Raw genomic sequence first — 10,073 nt, forward strand, 5'->3', positions numbered from 1 at the left:
GGCTTAGGAAGCCAGTGCCTTATCCAGTAGGCCCCTGGGGCTACGCCCATGAAGGTAAAATGGCAACCTTTAAATACTGAACCCGGCCCTGTCATATTGTTTTTTTCTGAGTTTTCTACTCTTCCTGATTGTTTTTTACCCCTTCCATTACATGCTAAATTGTCGGCTGCTTGATAAATTGATCTCGCCTCCCATTTGACCCCAAACGGACATTTGAGAAATCACAGCCGGTCAGACAGCGTCCGAGTAGCAGGAGAGTCGACATTTTGAGCATAGGCCTGAGGAGATTATACTCGAAACATTGACTCCCCTGCTCCTTGGATGCCGCCTGACCAGCTGTACTTTTCCAGCACCACACAGTTTGACTCTGATCTCTCGCATCTGCAGTGCTCACTTTCTCCCAGTCGAGAAATCAATTGAACTCCAACTTTGCAGACCCACAGTTTGAGGCAAATGTAGCAGACAGGAGAAGGAAAAGGGCTCAATGTTATTGTGTGCAGCACTTTCAAGATATTTGCAGTTAGTGGGGAAGGAGGAAGTGGAGATGTTGCAAAAAGCTGCATTGAGGACAAATCAACAGAATCATGGCAGGCATTCAGCCCATTGTGGCTGTGCTGTCTCTTTCAGACAATTCACCCCAAGTTCTCCCAAATCCTGGAATTACCTTGTGCAATTTTCTATGTCACATCATTTGCCATAATCTCAACGAGACCACAGTGATTTTTAACAGAGTACTGTCTATGAAAAATTCAGTCAATGTGGATTGAGATGAAGTTGACATGGAATGAAAATCAACAACAAAGCCCAGGATTAAAACCCAAACACCCCAGATGGGCCTTGAACCAACAATTACCAGCTGAGGGAAGCCAGTGCCGTATCCATTAGGCCCCTAGCGCTCCCACCTTGGACTCTCTGTGGAAAGTGTTGACCTCAAACGAGTGCTACAGCTGAGCAGGTTCCAAGATCGAGGATTACATGTTGAGGGACACACTAAAGTATGGAGCAGCTGCTGTCAAGGTGTAACAGTTAAAGAACACTGTCTAAGGCCTTTCTGACCAGTTGTGACATCGTTCCTTCATTTCTCAGACCCTCTTGGTGCCTCAGAATGAAGAGAAATCGTTTCCTGCCTCAGTAGAAAGATCTGCCCGAACTTGCGAGCCCCCGCTTTGTGGAAGAGAGCCAGCCCTATATCGGGACAGGAAGGAGATTCCAATGGCCCAACATGGATTGTTCCAGTTAATACCCTTTCTCAGATGGATAGAGCTGGAGAGACAGTAAACATTGTGGGAATTTGGGAAATGCTGACAATCTGTTTTAATATTTTGTTAATAAAATCAAGTTGAACCGCAAACCAAATTTTGTCCCCCTTTGTCCACATCACCAACAAGAATACTGAAGGAAAGTTGAGTTTAATTATATTGTGTTGCTAATGTTTATCTGGTCGATCAGTGGAAATTAAAAGCCATGTCACACAACAGGCAGAGACAGTCTTTAGCTGAGTAGAAGTTCAGCAGAGAGAAACAGACTTACTTTGTGATATAATAGGTAATTCCTGTCCCATTGATCTATTAACTGCAGGGAACTTTCAGATACGTGGTATCTTTAGAGCAATTAAATATCCTCCCAAGATATATGCTTTCACTCTCAATTGAAGATGTTATAACTTCAATGGCTAAGAGTATTAACCAATAAATCAATGCCAAGCCAGTTGAAGTATTACACTTGGCACATCATCATCGCTGTAATTGCAGACTGCAGCATAACCTATTCCGACTTCTGACCTACTGACAGCCTACTTTTCAGAAGTCTCCTTATACTACTCTGAAAACAAATTGAAATAAACCAATTCAACCAAATAAGCACAAATTAAAATGTCACAGTCATTTAAAAAGGCTCTGTAACAAAAGTCAAAATCTCCCAAGAAAGCTTACACTTACAGAGACACAGAGTTGTGCAGATCCTTCGCTCCAACTCGTCCATGCCAACCAGATATCCGAAAGTCATCTAGTCCCACAAACCAGCATTTGGTCCATATCCCTCTGAAGCCTTCTTATTCATGTCCCCATCCAGCTGCCTTTTAAATGTTACAGAGTCTTAGAGTTGTACAGCACGGAAACAGACCCTTTGGTCCAACCCGTCTATGCCGACCTGATATCCTGAATTAATCTAGTCCGACTTGCCAGCATTTGGCCCATATCCCTCTAAACCCACCCTGTTCATATACCCCCATCCAGATGCCTTTTAAATGTTTTGGAGGAGCCGGGGTTAGACTGGGGTGGACAAAGTTAAAAATCACACAACACCAGGTTATAGCCCAGTGGGTTTATTTGGAAGCACTAGCTTTCGAAGCGATGCTCCCTCACTGGGTGGTTGTCTTCACCTGATGAAGAAGCAGCGCTCTGAAAGCTAGTGCTTCCAAATAAACCTGTGGGACTATAACCTGGTGTTGTGTGACTTTTAACTTCTAAATGTTGTTATTGTACCAGCCTCCACCACTTCCTCGTGCAGCATGTTCCATATGAGCACCACCCTCTGCATGAAAACGTTGCCCCTGAGGTTCCTTTTAAATTATTATTCCTCTCACCGTAAACCTATGCCCTCTGTTTTTGTACACACCCACCCTGGGGAAAAGACCAAAGCTATTCACCCTATCCATGTCCCTCATGATTTTATAAACCTCTATAAGGTCACCCTTCAGCCTCCAACGCTCCAGAGAAAATAGCCTCAGTCTATTCATCCTCTTCCGATAGCACAAACCCTGTAACCCTTGCAACACCCTTGTAAATCTTTTCTGAATGCTTGCAAGTTTTACAACATCTTTCTAAAGCAGGGAAACCAGAATTGAACGCAATATTCCAAAAGGTGGCCTAACCAATGTCCTGTACAGCCACAACCCAACATCCCAATTCCTACACTCAATGCACTGCCTAATAAAGGCAAGTGAATCAAATGCCTTCTTCACTCTGCTATCTGCCTGCACCTCCTTCTCTTCCTAATCTGTGTGGGTGTGAGTTACAATCATCTTTTTGCATTCTGATATGAATAGATTCACTCTTTTGTTAATTCAACATATCCTGGTTTAATTGGCTACTTTTAAACACCAATTCAATTGGTTTGGGAGGAAGACATCCACAAGAAAGGCCCCCTTTTTAAATTAACCTGTTAGTGACCAACCAAGGATCCAGGTAAATGAAGAAAGGAAACCATTTCATCCCTGCTCACCTGGGAGCTTAACAATTTGGGGTATCTGTCTGGAACTGTAATAACGTGGGGAACAATTCTCACACCAGCCTCTCTTTGTAAGTGCTCCATGTATTTACGAAACAATGCCCTTCACCAGCACATCTCAGTGATATATTTAACATTCCATTCACATTAATCACTCCAAGGGCATGGTCTACATTAAGAATATAAACAGTAAGTGTTGAAACACTCAGGTTCGGAAGCATCTGCTGAAAAAAACAAAGTTAATATTGCAAATTGATAATTGTGTTTCTCTCCACAGATGCTACCTGACCTGCATTTCAATATTTCCTGATTTTATTGCAGATTTCCAGCACTTGTGGTATTTAACTTTTGTATAATTTTTTTACGTAAGGAAAATGGAGACTTGAAAACATTGAATGGGACTTTTGCTCATTAACCTCTTGGGAATTGTCTGCTATTGAATGATTTGATTAAGACTTTAGACAAGGTGCAATCATAACAAAGTCTGTGGGATTGTACTTATTATAGACCAAGGAACAGCTCATCAAATAAGGCAATCCTCTGAAACATATGAATTCTCACCTCACGTTTGGGGAGAAAGGTATAAAAGATAAGTATTAGATGGTGTGAGATCTGATCAACGTCAGAAAAACTTTGATCTTAAAATTGCAATTCTACAGTGAAAGTGAAAAATTGTGAAATGTATGGATAATTGTCCACGATATTTGTTCCTCCTTACTTAATTTCTATAAGTATGTGTAGAGTAATTTATAACCATATATTTAAGAACCATTGTCATGCATTATTTTGGTAATTTTATAATTTGCCATGATTTTCTCTTCACCTTATTCAAGGAGAGTGTTTATTACAGTGAGTGATACCACACAGTATTTCAATTGCACTGAATTGGTTTTGAAAGATAGCTCAATAAATGCAGGTTGATGCTGTAGATGGTTCCTGTCGATATATTTCATTGACCTGTTCAGACGTGTTATGATGTTAAGTCTTAGGCAGAAAGGGAAAGAAGGTATAAGTAAGGTTCAAGAAACTGAAGACAGAAAGAGCCCTGGAGATAACAGGAATGAACTCAAACTAGGAAATAGAGAATTTGAAGGGACCATGCAATGTTTATGGAAAACAGGATTAAGGAAACTCCAAGGCATTTTACAGAGGGATAACAAGCAACAGGGGGCCAGGGAAAGGGTATGTCTTCTTAAGAGCAAAGGAGGACATTTACACATGGAGCCGGAGGAAGTGGGTGAGGTTCTTAGTGAATAAACTGCATTGGTATTTCCAAAGGATTCTGGGTAGTCCAAGATGGAGGACAGGAAAAAGTTGTGACTGTAAGAGCTGCCCCTTTTTTGAGAAATTTTAGGTGTTGGGGATGATTTCCTCAAATTCCAGGAGCAGCAATTACTGTTTTATTATGCAACTTTGGAGAAAAACAACTCAAAACAACGGCACTTTCAAAAGGAAGAAAGGCAGACAAAGAAAGTGAGTACATGGTCAGGAGGGCGGGAGGGAAGAAACCTACACTGCTCAGTGATATGGACAGGAAGGGTCGAGAGGGATATGGACCCAGTGCTGGCAAATGGGACGAGATTAGATTAGGATATGTGGTCAGCATGGACAGGTTGGACCGAAGGGTCTGTTTCCATGCTGTACATCTCTATGACTCTATGACATGGTGGATGGTGAGTCTGGTCTATTGATATTCTAGAGCATGTCAATATTAAAAAGGAAGTGTTGGGTGTTTTGAAAAGCATTAAGGTAGACAAGTCCCCAAGACCTGATGGAATCTATCATAGAATCCTGAGAGAGGCAGGTGTGGAAATTGCTACGGATTTGTACAAAATATTTTATATCCTTTATAGTCACAGGAGAATTCCCAGAGCACTGGAGAATACCCAATGTTGTTTCTTTCTTTAAGAGGGCAAACAGAATAATCCAGGAAATTAAAGGCCAGATTGGCTTCCTGTTATTCATCGCTTGGACATCACTGTCTGTGCCTGGATGGTACCCTCTGGAAGTCACTCTGTAAAGATCTCCACCCCTCTACCTTGGGGTCTCAGGATCTCAAGGTGTTCCTGCAAATGTCTCTCTTTGGCCAAAGTTTCGGTCCATGTGTAATGGTTTCCTGAATGTGGTTCCTGTGAAGTGCCTTGTGCCATGAAAAGGGATCACTACATGCAGGCTGTAGTTGGGTTGAAGTGTTATGGAGAGCAGGCAGGAAAGTGAAGTTGAGGCCGAGATGAGATCAGCCATGATCGTGTGGAATGACAAAGCAGGCTCGAGGAGCTGAATTGCCTAATTTTTAAGATCTTTGGAGCACAACCAAAGACAGAGCTATCAATTGCTGTGGGTGGCTAACATGGTATCTCACCTCAGATGCATCATGAAGAAGGTGTCCATGTTCAAAGCCAGGGGTTGTGAGTTCATATCCCATTTGGGCTGTTATGTTTTTAAACATGAACTCTGATCAGCAGCCTGTGTCTGTTTGATCTCAATTCCAGTTAATAAGGGGAGATGGTGGTGCAGTGCTAGACCTGGAGTAGGAATCCAGAACACCAAGTTCATGGTGTGGGGGACATGGACTGTAATCCCACCATACAAGGTGGTGAAATCTCAGCTCAGGAGGAGGTTTATCTGATGGTAACCATATATTGCTATTGAGGTTTGTTAGGAAGCTAACTGGTTCCATATTCTCCTTTCAGGAAGAAAACCTGGTGAGACTACAGACTCACAGCAATGTGGTTGACTCACCCTCTGGGCAATAAATGCTGGCCTAGTCAGAAACATATCGCATTCCTTCCCTGTAGCTCGGTCACAATCCTGGAACACCCTCCATTGATTAATTGTAGGTTTACCTCCAACAAATGGTCAAAAAGCACACAACACCAGGTTATATTCCAATGGGTCTATTTGAAAACACGAGCTTTCGGATGATTGCTCCTTCATCAGGTGTAATGAGAGAGGAGGCATCAGACACAGAATGTATAAGTAAAATATCAAAGGGTCAGACAAGTGATGCGAATGTATTGAACAAATCCAAAATGGCCGACTCCCTCCTGTTAAATCTTCAATCAGTTCGAAAGGAGATACAGGCAGCACATGGATTGCAGTGGTTCAAAAAGATAGCTCCCCATCACCTTTCAGGGGAAACTAGGGAGAGGCAATAAATGTTGATCTAGCCAGCAATGTTCACGCCCTGGAAATGAATAAAAACAATCCCACATTGGAATAAACCGCCAGGGGAAAGGTCATAGTGTAATGACTTGAAAACATCAAGCCCCAACTTTGGATGGTTTCTATTGTTATGCTTTACATTATCATCCAAAACGCTCCAGTCATTGACATAAAGGTTATGGTTTGGAGGAGCCGGTGTTAGACTGGGGCGGACAACGTTACAAAGCACACAACACCAGGTTATAGTCCAACAGGTTTATTGGGAAACACGAGCCTTCGAAGCGCTGCTTCTTCATCAGGTGATTGTGGAGCAGGATCGTAAGACACGGAATTTTTAGCAACAGGATTGCAGTGTCATGGCATGTAATATTAAACAAATTTAGCTGAAGGCTTTCATCTTTTAGAATGATCATGTTAGTTTCAGTTCCTTGTTGTGTACATCCCAGACCTTTGTTAAAGTTACATTCTCAAGAGAGTTTTAACAAACTGTGCCATCTCAGCTCAGATAATGCATTGAAGATGTGAGGTTAAAATCTGTCTGTGTCCCAGTGTTAGGTCAGACTGATTCTATTTCTAAAGTGGCATTTACAGAATCTTACATGGTTTTATGCAGTTTTTGAGCAAAACAAAATATAATTCTGAAAGTACAAATTCACCCCAGAAACGTATATGTGTGTGCGAGCAGGGGAGATCGAGTGGGTGTGTGCATTTGGGTGTGCGTTGGCGGGTGCGATGGTGTCAGTTTCTGTGAGAGTGTGTGTATGTGTATGTGTTTGAGTGTAATGGGGTATACATCTGTGAGAAGGTGTGCGTGTGGGTGTGAGTGTGGGAGTGTGTATGTATATTGTGTGACAGGATGAGTGTGTGTGTGTGTGTGTGACGTTTCGTTGTTGCCTGTCCCAAAGTCCACCTTGGAGGATGGTCAGCTGAAGGATCGAGGTTGAAAGTCCCTGATCGTTGAAGTGATCTCCGACTGGGAGGGAACACCTCTGTTTGGTGATTGTTACACGATGCCCATTCATCTGTTGCCGTAGCCTCTGCTCAGTCTCGCCAATGTACCATGCATTGGGCATCCTTCCCTGCAGGGTATGAGATAGACAACGTTGGCCAAGTCACATGAATACCTGCCGTGTACATGGTGGGAGGTGTCCCCATGTGTAATGGTGGTATCCATGGCGACACTCTGACACGTTTACAGTGTCTGCTGTGACAGGGTTGTTTGGTGTTGTCCTGAAGGCCGGGCAGTTTGCTGTGAACAATGGTCTGTTTAAGGTTTGGTGGCTGTTTAAAGGTGAGAAGTGGAGGTGTAGGGAAGGTCTTGGCGAGGTGGTCATCCTCATCGATAATGTGTTGCAGGCTGTAGAGAATGTGGCGTAGTTTCTCAGCTCCTGGTAAGTACTGGACAATGAAGGGTACCCTGTTGGTTGCAGCTCGTGTCTGTCTCCTGAGGAGGTCATTGCAGTTTCTCGCTGGGGCATGTCAGAACTGGCGATTGATGAGTTAAGCATCATATCACATTCTTATCAGGACATCCTTGTGTACTTCCAAGTGCCCCTCACATTCCCCCTCACCTGAACAGATCCTGTGTGTGTGTACGGCTTGTACAGAGGGGATGGCTGTTTTAATATGTTGAGGGTGGGTTTGCGGTTGAGTGAGGTGCTGTGGTGCCCATCCTTGATGGAGATGCATGTGTCCAAGAATGAGACAGATACTAAACAGTAGTCCATGGTGAGTTTGATGGTGGGATGAAACTCGTGAAATGTTGGTGAACATAAATGTTGGGAGAGTGCAGCATTGTTCTGACATGAACACAACCAAGGTTGAGGGGATCAATTCTCCTGACATGGCCCCAGGAGCACGTGTTGTCCCAGTGACCTAACAGCTACATCTCTGATCTTCTAAGCTACTGCCTGTGGTTTCCATCCCTTCTGGGGATACTTTCAATTTAAACATTCTCTCCAATTAAAACCCTCTCACTGCATTATCGCCATTCAAATTACGTTAATCTCTGACCTAATGTCTTTAAAACTCTGCATGGCTGCTTTGAGATCATGGAATTAAAACATGACCAAGTCAGTTTCATACATGTGGCAACAAACGTTTGATAAACTGGAGCGAAAGGGAGTGGAATTAATTTCCCAGCTCTCCCAAAGAGACAGCATAGACACGATGGGCTTCAGTATGTGCAGTCAAATTCTAAGCTTCATTGATCTGAAGTTAAACAGTCAAATGTCTGTGTCACCACAGTCGCCTCATCTGTTGTTCGTTTCCTCACTGATGCAGGAATGAGCATTGACCCATTTGTTCTTGTCTTTCTGGTACCATCCCTTCAATGTTGGCTGTACAAACATTGAGCTTGCTTGGCTTCTATACTGTCCTGTTGGTATTTAACAGGAAAAAATGCAGGTGAAATAAAGTTATTCCACACTCAATAATTTATATTTAAATTCAATGAGTTGGACCAAGATAACAGTAATCCTAAAGGTGGAAGATTCATTGAAAATATTTGGTTAGCAAGTAATGATAGGCACAGTGAAAAGTTTTGTCTTGTGAGCAATACAGGCAGCTCACAGAGTTAAGTAGCATAGAGAAGTAAATAATAGGGAAACAGCAGCAGGAACAAAAACACAGGGACAGGCGAGTATTAAGAGTCTGTGAGACCGTTCAGTATTCTAACAACAGGAGGGTAGAAACTGTTTCAAAACTGGTTGGTGTGTTTGTTCAGGCTTCTGTACCTTCTCCCCGATGGTAGAGGTTGTAGAAAAACATTGCCAGGGTGGGATGGGTCTTTGAGAATGCTGGCGGCCTTTCCTTGACAGCGGGCCTGGTAGATGGATTCTATAGATGGGAGGTTGGCCTTTGTGATTGTCTGGGCCGAGTTCACCACTCTCTGTAACCATCTCCGATCTTGAATGGTACAGTTGCCATACCAGGTAGTGATACACCCAGACAGAATGCTGTCGATGGCGCCCCTATAAAAGTTGGCGAGGGTATTCGCTGTCAGTAATATCCGATGTTGTGGAGGGATCAGTGTTGAAGGGTTGGTTTGGTGATGAGAGGGTGATGAGAGCTGGCTTCCAAAAGCAACCTCTCCAACCGCACTCTCAGGAATCTCGTCCCCATCCAGAAACAGCAGCCACTTGATCACCACCTTCAACAATCAATCCTGCAGATCCTCAAAAATCTTGTGCAAGATCATGTTGGATATCACTGACCATCAACTGAATGCAGAGATGGGGATTTTTCCAAAATAGATTAGAAATAAAGGACAAGCCACAGAAACACCCCAGATGGGACTTGAACCCACAATCCCTGGCTTAGGAGGCCAGTGCCTTATCCATTAGGCCACAGGGGCTCCACATACAGGTCAACAATGGCAGCCTTTAAATACTGAGCTCTCATAGTGTGTGTTTCTGTGTGTTGTACTCTCACTAATTGGTTCTTACCCCTTCCATCTCATGCTAAATTGTTGGTTGCTTGATAAATTGATCCCGCCTCCCATTTCTCCCCAAACGGACAGATGAGAAATCCACCAAACTCCCAACTTTGCACAACTCAAGTCTGAGGAAAATGGAGCAGACAGGAAAATAGCAAAGGGCTCAATGTTATTTTGAGCAGCACTTTCAAGATATTTGCAGTTAGTGGGGAAGGAGGAAGTAGAAATGTTGCAAAAAGCTGCA

The 10,073-nt window shown here is 43.2% G+C and overlaps 1 non-coding gene across 1 annotated transcript; it reads right to left on the reverse strand.

The window, feature by feature from the left end:
* Nucleotides 1-9,675: 9,675 nt before the first annotated feature.
* trnar-ccu (transfer RNA arginine (anticodon CCU)) lies at nucleotides 9,676-9,748 on the reverse strand. Its single transcript has one exon. It is a non-coding gene; the product is annotated as a tRNA-Arg (tRNA).
* Nucleotides 9,749-10,073: the final 325 nt, after the last annotated feature.

The sequence above is a fragment of the Chiloscyllium plagiosum genome, unplaced genomic scaffold (genome assembly GCF_037043375.1).
Source record: "Chiloscyllium plagiosum isolate Xiang-an unplaced genomic scaffold, Cpla_swu_hap1 HiC_scaffold_33, whole genome shotgun sequence".
NCBI classification, from domain to species: Eukaryota; Metazoa; Chordata; class Chondrichthyes; order Orectolobiformes; family Hemiscylliidae; genus Chiloscyllium; species Chiloscyllium plagiosum.